General features: G+C 37.5%; 1 long non-coding RNA gene across 8 annotated transcripts in view; it reads left to right on the forward strand.

The window, feature by feature from the left end:
• LOC112644344 (uncharacterized) overlaps nt 1–17,049 on the forward strand; it is a 32,295-nt gene extending 15,246 nt beyond the window's left edge. Inside the window, exons 3-5 of one of the 8 annotated variants that reach the window (XR_003126317.3) lie at nt 8,994–9,048; nt 14,154–14,335; nt 16,628–17,049. This is a non-coding gene — a long non-coding RNA (uncharacterized LOC112644344). The remainder of the gene's footprint in view (nt 1–8,993; nt 9,049–14,153; nt 14,336–16,627) is intronic. The other 7 variants (XR_003126316.3, XR_003126319.3, XR_003126318.3 and 4 more) reach the window with 7 other exon arrangements.
• Nucleotides 17,050–17,913: the final 864 nt, after the last annotated feature.

Here is a 17,913-nt window from a genome sequence, read left to right on the forward strand (position 1 = left end):
ATGAATAAAATGGAACAACAAACTGCCCAGATGTCAGAAACAAAGCAAGAAGCCAAAGCCAAAGCAAAAAATACAGGCCAATGCTGCAGGGACCTCTGGGGGTTTTAGCCTTGGGTAAATGCCCTTGGGGATGAGGATGGGCAGAGGAGGAGGGAGAGCTGGAGGCAGGAGATAAAGCTTTAGACTCACTGGGCAGGGAGGCTGAAGCCCGTCCCTTGCAGAGAGCCCGGAGCCTCAGGAGAACTAGCAAAATTCCACTCATTGGCCAAAGGAAAGAGCAAAGATGTTTGCTATATTTGAGCCCAAGAGTAGGCAAAGGCCAGGGAAGGGACATCATTTGAGAAAAACTGATCCCATCCTAGGCCGTATCCTGAGAGGATTGAATTTATATTATTTGTTTAGAAAGCTAGCCGTAAGTCCATTTTCTTGGAGAGCAATCTCTAAGCCAATAAATTAACATAAAACTACATCCAGAGCCTTGGGAGTCCTTAGGAATCTGACAGAAGCAGAACCCCCTTTCTGTAAGATCACTTTCACATCCTGTGGGTCAGGAACTAGTCAGTCAGCTAAGACACCATAACAAAATGCCACAGACTGCGTGTCTTAAGCAGCAGAATGAGGCTAGAAGTCCAAGATCAAGATATTAGCAGGTTTACTTTCTCCTGAAGCCTCTCTGCTTGGCTTGCAAACAGCTGCCTTCCTGCCACATCCTCACATGGCCTTTCCTCTGTGTGTGCATATCACCTCGATGTCTCTTGCACTATTTTTTTTTTTTTTGAGGAGGGGGGGCAGAGAGAAAAAATTTTTTTGAAGATTTTATTTATTTACTTGACAGAGTGCAAGCAGAGGGAGAGGGAGAAGCAGGCTCCCCACTGAGCACAGAGCCCATTGTGGGGCTCGACCCAGGACCCCAGGATCATGACCTGAGCCAAAGGCAGGCACTTAGCTGACTGAGCCACCCAGGTGCCCATGAGAGAGAGAAAATCTTAAACAGGCTCCACAACCAGCATGGGGCCCGATGTAGACCTTGATCTAACCACCCTGAGATCATGACCTAAGCCAAAATCAGGAGTCAAATGCTTTACTGAGTCACCCCAGTGCTTCTGTCTTATAAGGACATCATGAGTCTATCAGATTACCCTTATTACCTTATTTAATCACCTCTTTAAGAGGCACCTGGCTGGCTCAGTTGGTGGAGCATGCAACTCTTGATCTTGGCGTTGTGAGTTAGAGCCCATTTTGGGTACAGAGGTTACTTAAAAAAATCTTTAAAAAATCAGTGCTTTAAAGGTTGTATGTCTAAATACAGTCCCATTGGGGGTTAGGGCTACAACATATGAGTTGGGGGTGGGGGGCATGGTTTAGTCCATAACAGAAACCTCTCCCAGAAAAACAGCTGAACCCCCCCCTGAAGATGAATTCACAACCACGACAGCAAAATGTTACAAAGTACATAAGGAATGCCATCTTAGAGGAGAATTATTAGAGGCAAAAATCAAGAGACTTTGCACCAAAACAACTACAGATGGAAGAATAAAAATCAGACACTCTAAAATAAAAGGAATAAGCAAAGAGATCTTTAAAAAGAATTGAATATGTAACAAAACCACATGATGTCATAGAAAGAAAGAATAGGCAGATCTGGAAAGAAACAAATGGAATATTTAGCAATGGAAATTACAGTCATTACAATCCCACTGAATGAGTTAAATTAGCATATTAGACACATTGAAAGAGAAAATTAGCAAATTGGAAGATATAGTTGAGGAAACCACCTTGAATGAAGAACACAGAGAAAGAGGTGGAAGAGATGAAAGAATGGTTCAGGGTGTGGAAGACACAACGAGAAGGTCCAACAAGCACCTGCTGTGTCTCAGGGAGAGAGGAGCAAATGGGAGACGGGCAATATTCAAAAAGTTAATGACAATTTTCTATAATGAAATATTAGAATCTAAACATGGAAGAAATACACTGATTCTCAAGAAGGAAAAGCAAAAACAAGTGTCTACCTAGTTTGAAAAAAATCCAACAATTCCAATACTTCCCACAAAAGAAATCTCAATAAAAAAAATTGGTTTCATACAGTACATGTGCTCTGATCATAATGCAGTAAAATTAGAAATTAATAAAAAACAATAGCTGCTAGGAAAATGAAAATGACCATACACTATCAATAAAAGGACTCTGAATGACACAAACTATATCAACACATGCATTGAATCTCTTAAAATTATGGGGCACCTGGGTGGCTCAGTTGATTGAGCATCCTACTCTTGATTTTGCCTTAGGTCATGATAATAACCTCTCAGGTCATGAGATCGAGTCCACGTCAGGCTCCACACTGAATATGGAGTCTGTTCAAGATTTTCTTTCTACCCCTGCCCCTCCCTCTATGTGCATGCACATGTGCTCTCTCTTTCTCTCAAAAAAAAAAAATCAGCATCTCAATGTATACAAGAAAATGAATCTTTATGGCATTTAGTGTATAGTTGTACCTCATTATTTATAATTCTGGTTTCATAAGCAAATACTTTTCCTTTGCCTCATGGTTATTCCTGAGACTGTCTTGTTAGTTGTGTCTGTCTTTGATACTAGAGAACTATATTTTGTTGCTACTTTACAAAGAACTTTCACACACATTCTGTCATCATCTAATTTCTCTGTCTTGGTGATATAAATCAGGGAGGCATTTGCAACATCCTTGACTAGCATGCAAATCACCTACCAATCTGTGAAAGAAGTACTGCTGGAGTCAGACATTTCTTACCAACTGATTTTATTTCTTCTGGAAGCCTGTAGAGACTTCATTTGGGCATTCACAGTGAGCACAGTCTTGCAGGGGAAAGTTACTGACATTAGGGATTGAGAAGCTTGAAGACAGTCTTCTCTCACCATTATTAAGTATCAGACACATGCTATAATAGATTTGTTGTTTAAATGATTAAGAATAGAATGGTGTGAATAGCCCTGAAATATGTGATAATGGAGCAGAGACCACATAGAAACACTTGTTTTTCCTTTAAAATCTATGAAAATTAAATAGACTTATAAGAATTTCTAACATGTTTTGCATAAGAAAAAATTTTCTCAATTGACTTATAAACCATGATAATGTTGGCTTTCAGCTCCCTTAAGACTTAAAATTCTGTGGAGGATTATGTGTGTGTAATTTCTTTTAATAAACCACCCATAGAGGTCTGCTTTGGAAAGATTTAATCTCTGAGTGTGTTTGTCGAGAATTCTGATTGTAATTCCAGAGAGGCAGGCCTCTGTGCCTTGAGAAGTGTTGCCTGGGCCTAATAACAACCCCAGGCACAACCAAATGGCAAAGCATTTGACATATAATTCTGTTATTTTAATTTTTATTTTTCAGTATATGTTACTGAGGCATCTCCTCTGCTTTTCATCTATATTGCATTGTTTTTACTTGGAGCTGATCTTGACATCAACTCCTTCTATTCACTGGCTTCCACAAGAAATAGTCCACAATCCTTAAAGATTTGTGGTAGCATCATAAAAGGTTGCATCCCACCTGATGCAAAGTTCAAACCCACAATCCCACTGAACATCTCTTACCCCACCCCTGCCCCACAGTCCTCAGCTATTGGGATTTACCTTATAAAGATATGCTCTACAACACAGTCTCAGCTGGAGATTCACTCAATAGTCCTGTCCCCAGCATTTCCCCTGAAGTAATCCTATTTGCTACCCACCTTGCCTATCAAGCAGGGCAATTCAGTCACCCCAGTGCCCTAGCTTATGCCAACACCCAGTAAACTGCCAGCCCTCCTGCTGCAAGAATTTATTCTCAGAGAGCAATGAGGGTTACAATCAATAATAATTCTGTTACATGTAAAAGTAAATGCTTTATTAAACTAGTAGTACTGACATTTCCCCCTAAACCATCTTTATCTTGTGAATACATTAAGATGTAATATAAAGTAATTTTTAAAGAAATGCAATCATCTAATGACATATTGATTATATTTCCACAATTGTTATTAACATAGCATAACTAAAATTTGAATTTATTTTGGGGTAGACAGAAACTTTGGATTAAAACCCCAGTGACTTGGGATTTCTGAGGAGTTTCTAAGCTCAGTGAATTACCTGAGCCCTTGACTCAGATTTCAAAAGCTTTTAATTCAGTTCTTACCCAAATTAATCTCAGTAGGTGTTCAGTAAATATTGGTGTAATGAATGGGAAGGTCTGTATATGTCACCACCTCCAGATAATCCGTGGGCTGAAAGTCTGCCTGTCTTCTGATATGTTTTGTCTTTTTTCCTTTACTTAGACAAAACAAAAATAAAATGCACTGATCTCCCTTGCCCAAACAGAAACAAAAACAAAATAAAAAAATAGAAAAACAAATATCAATAAAATAACAATAATATTTTATATTATAAATAAAAGTGTTCAATGAAATGTTTTCAATAACAACCCTCATTTCATTGTATTTAAAAATAAACTAAAAATGTTAACCACCAGCACATTATTTTCTCTACCTCCCTTTAATTTTATCAGATTTTAATTTAGTCAGTTTATTACAATGCCTGCAATTTAATAGACTCTTTCATCCAAGGAGTAATGTATTTCTTACATCATAAAGTCAATCAGTTGACTGATAAACAAATAAACCATTCAGCATCAAAAACTACTTGGAACTTGAAACAGTGGTTTGTACACATAGGTAAATAGTTATCTTTGTATAAAATGCTTGAGTCACAAGTTCATAGATTTTAGGGGTTAAATTGTAGACTGACATGATTCTCAGAAATTGACAAAAAATAAAGAATTTCATTTTATACAAAACAGCCTTTAGTGTTTAGACTACTTCATTCAACATCACTATGCCAGAATTTCCAGAGATAGCACTTTGATGAGCATTAGTTAAGTAAGGTAGAAACACAGCTGCTGATAGACTGCTTGCCTGGTGGTCCGAGTTCTGGACAATGATGTTCCTATAATATTGTGTATGGAATCTAACAATGATTAACTTTTAAGTCAAGTGTTATTTCCCTCAGAAAATACATAATTACCAAGGATAGGTGTGCTAATTTATGAAAGGGAGGAGACACGGATAAAGAGAATCTGGGATACATCCTCCAAAGAGAGAATTGCAGTAGGAAGGATACTGAAAAAAAAAAAATTGGCAAAGTAATTAAGGACACTTCCCAAGCAAGGCTGGAAATCCTCATAAATGTTCTATGCTTTATATTCTTTTTAAAAAGATTTTCCTTTTTTTTTTTTAGATTTTATTTATTTATTCATAGAGACACAGAGAGAGAATGAGAGGCAGAGACACAGGCAGAGGGAGAAGCAGGCTCCATGCAGAGAGCCTGATGTGGGACTTGATCCAGGGTCTCCAGGATCACGCCCTGGGCTGCAGGCGGTGCTAAACCACTGCACCACCGGGGCTGCCCTAAAAAGATTTTATTTATTCATGAGAGACAGAGTGAGAGGCAGAGACATAGGCAGAAGCAGGCTCCCCTTGGGGAGCCCAGTGTGGGACTCGATTCCAGGACCCTGGGATCACGACCTGAGCCAAAGGCAGACACTTGACCACTGAGCCACCCAGGCACCCCTATGCTTTATATTCTCAATTTATTTTATTCTAAAGGTTTCATGAGGGGTGCCTGGGTGGTACAGTGGTTAAGCATCTGTCTCTTCGTTTCACCTCAGGTCCTGATGGCAGGGTAGTGGGATTGAGCCCTGTGTCGGGCTCTGTGCTCAGTGTGGAGTCTGCTTGAGATTTTCTCTCCCTCTACCTGCCCCTCCCACTTGTGCTGTCTCTCATTCTCTCTCTCTCAAATAAGTAAGTAAAACTTTAAAAAAGACTTCATGAGACATGAAGATGGTTATCATTATTTGACTTTTCATTGTTCTTTCCTAATTTTTGATTCTTTGTGAAACATAAATCTATTTTTGAGGTAATGACTGTATTAAAGTTACATTGAACAACTATTTTAAGATTAAATAAAATAGGAGAATGCACTTTCGCTGGAAAAATTGATTAAATCCAGTTTCCCTAGTGCGAGAGTTAAACAGAAATGATTTTAAATCAAATTCGCCCTGAATAAGGGGTCTGCTTATAAAACTTGGAATATCTTTTTAAAGTAGAATGTTTATTATACAGTTTTAGAAAAACATAATACATAAGCCAAGGTGTTAATTTCCTTAATGCTGAATGTTCTTACATATTGATACAAAGGTAAACAAGTCAATTTAAAAACAACAGTTTAGGGATCCCTGGGTGGCGCAGCGGTTTGGCGCCTGCCTTTGGCCCAGGGCGTGATCCTGGAGACCTGGGATCATGTCCCACGTCAGGCTCCCGGTGCATGGAGCCTGCTTCTCCCTCAGCCTGTGTCTCTGCCTCTCTCTCTCTCTCTCTCTGTGTGACTATCATAAATAAATAAAAATTAAAAAAAAAAAGAAAATCTTAAAAACAACAATTTGAAGTGGAAAAACTGATTGCTAACTGTATGCAAAGTTCAAGTTCAGTTATAATTGAACAAATGCAAACTTCTAAAACTGAGAAGTGAATTTTTTTCTTTCATATTGCCAGGGATGAAAATATTGTTTTGGGCTTGAGAAATCTGCAGTCTCAGGTAGCATCAATAGGAGTGTAAATTTAGTGATACAACCTTTTTTGAGAGCCATTTGGCGGGATGTATTAAATTTTAACATGAAAATTTTGCTTTTAAATGTAAATTATACATCTTTTGATCTTCTAATTCCCTTTAGACATTTATAGTTTTTATACATGTGAACAAAAATAATCATTGTCATATTTTTTGTAAATAGCCAAAAGCCCACCGAAGATCCGTCCATGAGAATCTGGTTCTTTTATATGATAGGGTACATCTCTGCTTGCATGCAAATGTTCATAGGAAGGATATGAGTTATATATGCTCCTAGAAAGAAGTCCAAGGTAAATTGTTTTGTGCAAAAACAGCAAGTTAGAGAACATATATAATATAATCCCATTTGCCTAAAAACCACAGGGAAGTGGGAAAGTAGAGGAACTTTTTATCTGTTTATTATTCTGTCCCACACTACTACTTTGCTTTGCTTTCTTCTTTCAGCCATCTGCCTTCCACTCAGGTCTTGATCCCAGGGTCCTGGGGATGGAGCCCTGTATTGGGCTTCCTGCTCAGCAGGGAGTCTGCTTCTCCCTCTGCCTTTGTTTCTCCCCTCCACTTCCCCCTGCTCATGGTCATGTTCTCTCTCTCTCTCTCTGTCTCAAATAAATAAGATCTTAAAGAAGATAGTTGACTAAAGGAGATTAAGGTGCCCCTGAAGTCAGAAGAAGATGCTTACAAACATGGGCACACCAGGTCCAAGAGGGAAGAGGGCTTTAAAAACAAAAGTTAAATGTACATTTATTTACAAAACAAAATGAAAAACACCAGCCCATACTTATATGTAGCACTTTTTCATCTTTTCTCATACTGTCTCATTTCATTGCTATTAATGAAGATGAAGGGCAAGTGGAGAGAAATTAAAGGCACAAGATGAGGCACCTATTTTTGAAGCTCTTTTGCAGGATGGATCCAATTCCAGATAACTCTTCCAGTTGTAAATAGCAGTGACAAGAACCAAAAGTATTTTGCTTCACATCATGTAGATGTCAGTTACATGATGAGAAAAAAATAAAATATTCATGCTACAGGAAAGTGGCTTTTGCAGACTGGAAAGCAACTCTGATGCACTTAGAAATGCTTATTTCAGGGAGATTTTCTGCTGTTGGACTCATGGAACTGAAAGAAAAAAAAAACAGATGAGAAGACTCAAGGCACTGAAAGAAAAAAAAAAACAGCCTGTCCTAAAGGTTGTTTTATTTATTCCTCTTATATTCCTATCAAATTTTCTTGCAAACTCCTTTGGAGGTTAAAGTTTATTTTAGAAAGGCAGTACCTTGGTCGAAGCTGCTTTTCAATAAGGAGGAGGATAGATTCAACTGCCCTCGTCCTAATTGCTTTGTGAAGCCTTCCCTTCTTCCTAATCTCACTGTAGTTTCTTAAGAAATGAGGCACTTACATATCCCAGGGGGTTAAATGGAGATTTCTGCTGCAGAGGATAAAGTAGGGAGTTTGCTGCATTAATCATTGAATAACATCAATCACACATCCACTTGGGCAGTTAAATTTCTGTTGAACAAAGTACAGAAGTACCTGGGGAATGTCTCCCTCTTCATAAGTGGTGTTATTAGACGTCTGTCATGAAGGCCTTGTAAAAATAGATGTTGGGGTGCAAACAAAATCATTTTAATGCTAACACAATGCTAGGCACATAATGACTAATAACCTATAAAAAATTGAGTAAATAAATTACATTCCGAAATAAATTACTGTACCACTTCCCGTAAGAGTCTGTTAATCACCTTCCTACTCCACACTTGTGTGCTCATTGCAGCAAGGATGATCTTTCTTAAGCACCATTTTGATTTTTCAGACCCATTTTCAAAAACTATAATAAGTCAAAAATTTTACTCAGGTAAAATCCATATTGCTGATCCATGTTGCAAAGGGTTTCTAACAATTGGTCCCTTCTCCCTAATTTCCCTTTTAAAAAAATAAGTCAATCAGAGGACAATCATCATGCGGTTTCACTCATACATGGAATATAAGAAATAGTAAAAGGGATTATAAGGGAAAGGAAGGGAACTGAGTGGGAAAAATTAGGGAGACAAACCATGAGAGACTCCTAACTCAGAAACAAAGGGTTGTGGAAGGGGAGGTGGGCAGGGGGTTGGGATAACTGGGTGACGGGCACTGAGGAGGGCACTTGATGGCATGAGCACTGGGTGTTATACTATATACTGGCAAATCAAACTTAAATAAAAACAAATAAAAATATAAAAAATATTGTGCATTCATATTATCTTTGCTAGCCTAGAACACATGTGAATCTGCTTCATAATTTGCCTTGCCCCATCCAAATGCTACTTCTATCTGCAATGCCTTTTACTCTCTTTTTTTTACCATTCCAGATCAATCCCACTCTGGTCTTACTGTCATTTGTCATTCTAGCCAGCTTTGAGAGATGTAAGTACAGGGCAGTGTATTTATAATAATAAAACTCTGGAGAGTTTTATTTCTGTTTTACATGACTTCATATCAATTCAATGCAATGTTAATGATCTTTAGTGGAATATTAGCACATTGGAGGCAAAGCCTGGTTTTATGACTCTCTTACAAGAGGCTTCATGACCTTTCAAGGGTCTGATAACATCTTAGAAAAAGACCAAAGTGACTTCCTTTGAAAATAAAAAATATTGGGACACCTGGGTGGCTCAGCAGTTGGGTGTCTGCCTTTGGCTCCAGGTGTGATCCTAGGATTCGGGATTGAGTTCTGCATTGGGCTCCTTGAAGGGATCCTGCTTCTTCCTCTGCCTGTTTCTCTACCTTTCTCTCTCTGTGTCTCGCATGAACAAATAAATACAATCTTTTAGAAAAAAAATTAAAAATATCCTATCGGTGGGTCATATCAATATCATATTGAGTCAATAATGAAAAAGGGTCAACTAATTGCAAATCAATCTAAAACTATAATGAAATTCAAATATAAGTCCCAGCTTTAATAGAATTTGTTTTTGTTGTTTTGTCAGAGCATTAAAAAAGCATAAAGTTCATTTTGAGAAATTTAAAAAAATTTATTAGGGAGGATTTACCATATCAGTTATTATACAAATATTTAAAAGCTAGAGTAAAGTTATGGCACTGGTAAAGAAATAGATATATAGATTAATAGAACATAACTGAAAGTTCAAAAGTGATCCTTGTATGCAAGGAGAATTTAGTTCTTCCTAGAAATGGCATTTTGTATCAGGGGATAAAGGATGACCTGTTTAATAAAGGGGGAAATGTTTGGTTAATCACTTGGGAAAATAAACATTTGGATCCCTATAATATAACAAAATAAATACCAGATGGATTAATAATTTCTAAATAAGTTAAATAAAACTAAAACAATACATAAAAGTGTTAGTGGATATCATAGGCTATTAGTGGATATCATTTTTCTACAGTCTGAGAGAAGAGAGAACTTTCTAAAAATGATACCAAAGATAGAAAATGAAGTCTTGATAAATTTTAAAAATTCCACATAAAAATACCACAATTAATATTTAACGATAGTGAAGTGACCAAAGAAAATATTTATAATATATAAGGCAGACAAAGGCTTAAGTACCCAATATTTAGTCTTCTAAAATCTAATGTAAGAGAATGCTTTGATAGAATAATGGGTAAGGAACTTAAAAAAACAACATGGAATAAACACAAATGGTAAACAATTTTTTTTAAAGTTTAACCATTCTAGTAATCCAAAAATCATATTTTCGGCCCATCTGATTGGCAAAGTGAAAATGAATGAGATTTGGCAATATATCCGAAAAACCTTTAATAGGCTATATATCCTGAGGTGCCTAAGTAGCTCAGTCAGTAAGCGTCCAACTCTTGATTTCAGCTCAGGTTCTGATCTCAGGGTGGTGACACAGAGCCCTACATCCAGCTCCATGCTCAGAAAGTGGTCTATTTGAGACTCCCTCTCTCCTTCTGCCCCCCTTCCTCTCTTTCTCTAAAATAAATAAATAAATCTTTAAAAAATAAAAGGATATATCCCATGACTTACACATTCTATTGGAAGAAGTAGGGAAGGGACACCTGGGCGGCTCAGTGGTTGAGCATCAGCCTTTAGCTCAGGTCATGATCCCAGGGTCCCGGGATTGAGTCCCACATTGGACTCCCCACAGGGAGCCTGCTTCTCCCTCTGCCTGTGTCTTTGCCTCTCTCTCTGTGTGTGTCTCTCATGAATAAATAAAATCTTTAAAAAAAAAGTAGGGAAATATAGGCACAAAGGAATGCTTATAGCAGCTGATCATTACACCAAAATATTTGGGAAAACGTGTTATTTGGAAAATCCCAAATAATAAAGCTTAAATGAGGTAGATATTTATTTTCTTGCCATATAAATGAAAGTCTTAAGATAAAACAATCCATGGCTGATACTGCAACTCCATGATTAACAGTGATGCAGGTTCATTCTATCTTGTCTACAATCTCTTAAGATGAGAATTCCACCTTGTGATCCAAAATAGCTCTTTGATCTCCAAGCATTTCATCCATACACACAGGAAATAGTGTATGAAGATACCCTAGGACAATAAGAAGGAAGAAAAGCACAGTTCTTTTCTTTAAGGATATGTCCTGGAAGTTGAGCATGACATTTCAGTTGGGTCACATGGCCACACCTAAGAGCAAAGCAAACTGGGAAATCAGCCTTTATTCCAGACAGCACCTACCAGCTAAAAACTAGGAGTCTTGTCACTAAGGAAGAAGAGAACGATGGGTTTTAGGGGACAAGCTGCATTCTCTTCCATATAACCAAAATATTGACTCATAAATGGTTCAACAACAAATAAGTTATGGTTCATTCAGACAACGATGTGCTATATCATCGTTAAACTGATGGTATGGCTCTACAGTTATTAACATGGAAAGAGATGCCCAATATATTATTAAATGACAGAGCAGGTCATGAAATTGTTTTTATGGTATGATTCTATCATCTTTTCTGTATCTATCTAGTTGCCCTTTCATATATTTCATCTATTGATTGATCGATCAATCTGTCTTAAAGTGCTTTTTAGTTTTTAAAGTGATAGGATTTCTAAATTTGTTGGTTTTTAAATTTCTGATGATGGTGCATTGTGCTATGAAATGTGCTGTGTATGAAATGAATTCTTTGGTATTTGTTGTGACTGGATTGTGTCACTTTCTAGTAATTATCGGTTTTCCATAATTATTGGGGGCAGGATTCTGTATATGTTCATTAGAGCTAGCTTATTAATTGTGTTGTTCAAGACATTTTATACTTCCTAATTAATTGTAAGCTTTCTATATCAGTTTCCGAGAGATGTGTTAAAAATACCTACCATGCTTAGGTCATGATCTTGGGGTCCTGGCATTGAACCCCAGGTCAGGCTCCCTGCTTAGCAGGGAGCCTGCTTGTCTATCAGCCCCTCCTTCCACTTGTGTTTTTTCTCTCTCTCAAATAAATAAATAAAATCTTAAAAAAAAATACCTACCATGATGGGGGATTTAATAATTTCTTTAGTATATATATCATTATTTATCTTTATAAATATTTTAAGGCTATATTTTTGGGGGCATGCAAGTCAGCATTATTATATTTTTTTGGTGGTTGTTCTTTTTATCGTTAATGATAGGCTCTCCCATTTTTTAAGTAGCTTCCATGTCCAACGTGGGGCTTGGACTCATGATCCTAAGATCAAGAGTCCCATGCTCTACCAACTGAGCTGGCCAGGCACCCAATGGTAGCCCTTTCTAATACCTAATACTATTGCCTTAAAGTATTTTCTATTAAAGATTTTATTTTTAAGTAATCTCTATACCCAGTGTGGAGTTTAAACGTATAACCCTGAGATCAAGAGTTGCATGCTCTAGGACAGCCCGGGTGGCTCAGTGGTTTAGCGCTGCCTTTGGCCCAGGGTGTGATCCTGGAGTCCTGGGATCCAGTCCCACGTCAGGCTCCCTGTATGAGGCCTTCTTCTCCCTTTGGCTCTGTCTGTGCCTCTGTGTGTGTGTGTGTCTCTCATGAATAAATAAATAAAATCTTTTTTAAAAAAAGTTGCATGCTCTAACACCTGAGCCAGCTAAGTTCCCCTATTTCCTTAAATTTTATTTCATCTGATTAATACTGCTTTTTTGCCTTCATTTGTTTAATATTTGGTGTATTTTTTCCATAATTTTACTTCGCATTTTGGGCATTCTTCCCTTTTATGCTTGCAAAGAGCATACATATAGGATTTGTATTTCAATTCAGATAATTTCTGCTATTTAACAGCTGAATTTAATGTTTCCACTTATTAGGATTACTGATGGATTTATCTCCACCATCTTATGTGTGCTATTTAACATTTTTTTTCTTGTTATTTGGGTTTTTACTGATTCCAGTTGGATTGATTTTGTTCCCTTTTCCTTCTTCAGTGTTCTAAAAGATACATATTTTATTTCTGTTAGAGGCTACCCTTAAATTTTGAATATGCTGCATTTGACTTAAGAAAGACTACATTTATTTATTAAATTTTATTTATTTATTCATGAGAGACACAGAGAGAGAGGCAGAGACACAGGCAGAGGGAGAAACAGGCTCATGCGGGAACCCGACATGGGACTCGATCCCGGGTCTCCAGGATCATGCCCTAGGCCGAAGGTGGCACTAAATCGCTGAGCCACCGGGGCTGCCCAAGAAAGACTACATTTAATTAATAGCTCTGTTCTCTCTTCTCCCATGTTATTGTTGTCTAGTTTATTAGTTTCATTTGTTTTGTTTTTTAAGATTTTATTTATTTGAGAGAGAGACAGAGATAGCAAGACAGCATGAGCAGGGAGGAGAGGGAGAAGCAGGCTTCCCGCTAAGCAGGGAGCCCAATGAGGGGCTTGATCCCAAAACCTTGGAGATCATGACCTGAGACAAAGGCAAACAGATGCTTAACCAACTGAGCCACCCAAATGCCCCTGGTGGCGCCTATTTTTAAAAGTATCCCCAAATTAGCCTTCATTATTAGAGTTGTAGAGTATCCCACACATAGCACTTCTCTTCCTCTTTGAAATTCAGAACCAATATGGAGAAAGAGGGGGAGAAAGGCAGGAGTTAGAGGTGGAAGATGAGAAATATAATATTAGCTTTATTTCAGATAAAGCTGATAGAGAAAATGATTTTAGATCTGTGGCCAGATGGACTTGCTGATACTTTATTCCTGAATTAGATGGACTTAGCCCCCCATGGCACAGTGAGACAACAGCAGGTCTCCCTAATAAGGCTGGTTATTCACCACCTGGACCCAGGCAGACCAGAATGTTCCTTCTGTGGAGGCAGGCAGATCTGAAAGGAGAGAGAATAGCGGGGCTGAGCCAAGCATGGTGAGCTGTGCCTCCTAAACTTTCCCATTCTCCTGCCTTTGGGTGGAATGGTTAAGTAAGCAGAAAGAAGTTATGAGTGTTCTTATGTTAGCACTGTGGAGATGAGAGTAGAATTTCTTTCAATGGATATATGAGTGGGAAGTAATTGTTTCTCTAACAATTATTACTATTACTGCTGTTCTTGTTAATACTATTTTCTGTAGTTCCTGCTAAATGCTGATTTCCCATGAAGCTAATATTTCAGCTGCAGGACTCTTAACTTGATGGACCCTCCCCAGGCTATGAAACCAGGAAGAAGCAACACCCCAAGATAGTGGAAGAATGTAGTCTTGCTGGTCTGGAGGTCATTTCTCATCCTAGTGGTGGTCTTGGAGCTGCAGGAGAGGTGGGTGGACATTGGACAACAGTTCCCAATGGAAGCCTGCACTCCGTGGGTCCCATGGAACATCAGAATCTTCCTCAGTGAGAAGAATCTGACTACGACACTGCTTGGCTCTTAGCTTGAGGGTCATGTGACTTGGCACACACCACTGCTGAGAACTGCCCTGGCAAGGTAGGGGTGGGAGGGATGCTAGGTGTGGTGAAAGCCAGCCGACCTGAACAGCTTGCTCTGACAGTGAGATCAAAGGGCTGGAGTTATCTGAAGCCTTCCTCCATTACCAAAAATGAATGTGAAGCTAAAATAAATTTTTCTAAACTATGACTGACTTTTTTTTTAAAAAAAAGAATAAATTTTGGCCAACTGTGTTAGAAGACTGATGTGTCTTTCATCCTCTTTACATAGGACAATATTTAAAAGTCCTTGTCACATTAAGAGATGAGCAAAGAGTATGCAGTCAAAAAATGTACAGAATGAAATGTATTATAGAAGAGGTGAAATTATAACAAAAATAATTAAAGATTGTATTACATTCCTGGATTTTGTGAGTTTTTGTAGCATGTAGCTGCAATTTATTTATTTGTTTGTTTCAAGTTTTTGTTTAAATTACAATTAGTTAACACACAGTATAATTTTAAAATACAGCATAATACTAGTTTCTGGTGTAGAGTTTAGTGATTCATCACTTACATACAACACCAGTGCTCATCACAAGTGCCCTCCTTCATCCCCATCACCCATCTAGCCCATCCCCCACCCATCTTCCCTCCAACAACCCCCAGTTTGTTCTCTATAGCCAAGAGTCTGTTTTATGGTTTGCCTCCCTCTCTTTCTTCCCCACCATGTTCTGCTATTTAAATTTTTATTTGTTGTGATTTCTGTTCTCATTCTAAGGAAATGTAAACTTTTTTTAAAAAGATTTTTTAAAAAAGATTTTATCTATTTATTCCTGAGAGACACACAGAGAGAGGCAGAGACATAGGCAGAGGGAAAAGCAGGCTTCTTGCAAGGAACCTGATGTGTGACTTGATCCTAGGACCCTGGGATCAGGCCCTGAGCCACCCAGGCATCCCTTTTTTTAGATTTTATTTTATGACCAACAGACACATGAAAACATGCTCAACATCAGTCAGCATCAGGGAAATACAAATCAAAACCACAATGAGATACCACCTCACACCAGTCAGAATGGCTAAAATTAACAAGTCAGGAAACAACAGATGTTGGTGAGGATGCAGAGAAAGGGGAACCCTCTTATACCGTTGGTGGGAATGCAAGGTGGTGCAGCCACTCTGGAAGATAGTATGGAGGTTCCTCAGAAAGTTGAAAATAGAGCTATCCTATGACCCAGCAATTGCACTACTTGGTATTTACCCCATGATACAAATGTAGTGATCCAAAGGGGCACCTGTATCCTAATGCTTATAGCAACAATGTCCACAATAGCCAAACTATGGAAAGAGCCCAGATGTCCATTGACAGATAAATGGATAAAGTAGATGTGGTATGTATGTGCGTGTGTGTGTGTGTGTGTGTGTGTGTGTGTATATATATATATATATATATATATATATATATATGTATAGTGTATATATATATGGTATATATATATGAATATTAATTACTCAGCCATCAAAAAAGTGAAATCTTGCCATTTGCAACCATGTGGCTAGAACTAGAGTGTATTATGCTAAGCCAAATAAGTCTGAGTAGACAGTGTCATATGATCTCAGTTATATGAAATTTAAGAAGCAAAATGGAGGATCATAGGGAAGAGAGGAAAAAATAAAACAAGACAAAATCAGAAAGGGAGACAAACCATAAAAGACTCTTAATATAGGAAACAAACTGGGGGTTGCTAGAGGTAAGAGGAGTGGGGGATGGGGTAACTGGGTGATAGGCATTAAGGAGGGCACGTGATGTGATGAGCACTGGATGTTATATAAGACTGATGAATCACTGAGCTCTACTTCTGAAACTGGTAATACATTATATGTTAATTAATTGAATTTAAATAACATTTAAAAACTGGTTAAAAAAAACACAAAAAATAAATATTTTAAGTAATCTCTACACCCAACATGGGTCTGGAACTCAACCCCAAGATCAAGAGTCAGATCCTTCACTGACCCAACCAGCCAGGCATCCCAGAAATGTAAACTGTGTACCTAATTTTCTATTAATACTTTAGTATTCCTTTCTTAAAATGTGTTCCCCAAATTATGCAAGCTTTAGGTGCCACAAAACATGGGTCCGCCTCTGTTTTTTTAATTTTAATTTTAATTTTAATTTTTTTAGTAGGGGTGAGGCAGAGGAAGAGGAGAGAGAGAACCTTAAGCAAGCTGTACACCAAGCACAGAGCTTGATGCTGGCTCAATCTCAACGACCCTGAGATCATGACCTGAACTGAAATCAAGAGTTGAACACTTAACCGACTGAGACACCCAGGCACCCCTACCCATTTTTTTAGTTTTACAGAAAGGTTTGCCAGTTTCTTTGCTTACCTCTCCTCTGTGTTTCTCATATCTTTTCTGGGTCTTTTTTCCTTCTTACTCAAATACATCTTTTAGTGATTCTTCCCGTGAATGTCTGCTAATGACCCTACTCATTTCCTCTCCCTTCAGAGGCCACTCTTATCCTAAATTTACGATTTATCACTTGTTCGTTTTCTTAGTAGTTTTACAAGAAAAATAAATTGTTATGCATGTTTTAAAACTTTATCAGTGGACTAATGGTGAATCTATTTTTCAATTTGTTTTTTCCACTCAAAATTATGTTCCTTAGATTTTACTAAGTTGTTGAAGATAGCTATAATTTATTCCTAATCTTACTATATTGTATTCCATCATCCACATTTTACCCATCTTAACTGTTAATGGACATTGGCTTATTTCTAGTTTTTTACTAGTAGGCATAAAGCTACTTTAAGCATTTTCATAAACACCTCCTGCAAATGGATAGTTTCTCTAGAGTTTATACTTACGGGTGGAATTGCTAGGTCATAGTGTATGGATATCTTCATAAAGCAAAATTGGTTTCCAAAATGACTGTACTAATTTACATTCCCATCAGTACTATATGACAAATTGCCTTGTTGCACATTGCTGCTGATGCCTGATAGTTTTAGGCTTGAATATTTGCCAATTTTTTGGATATGTAATGGTTCTTCATAATAGAATTAATTTGTGTTTTTCTGATTGGTAATAAGACTGAGTGACATTTTATACGTTTATTGCCATTTATATTTTTTATAAAATGCTTGTGCAGTTCCTTTGGTCTTTTTAAAAAAATTGGTTTGTTTTTGCTCATTAATTTATAAGAATTCTTTACATAGTCAGGATACTAATCCCTTGATAGTTAACATATTTAACAAGTATATATTGTATATAAAAATATATTTAGCAAATCTCCTTCTAGTCTGTGGCTGATCGCTTCATTCTCATTATGGTGGCTTTTGATAAAATGGATATAGTTATTTTAAATGTAGCCAAATTTGTCAATTTTTCCTCTGTGGCTTTCAGTTTTTATTTCTTGTATAAGAAAATGTTTATATCCTTGATATCATAAAAGTATTCTCCCATATT

This window comes from Canis lupus, chromosome 1 (genome assembly GCF_003254725.2).
Source record: "Canis lupus dingo isolate Sandy chromosome 1, ASM325472v2, whole genome shotgun sequence".
Classification (NCBI taxonomy): domain Eukaryota; kingdom Metazoa; phylum Chordata; class Mammalia; order Carnivora; family Canidae; genus Canis; species Canis lupus.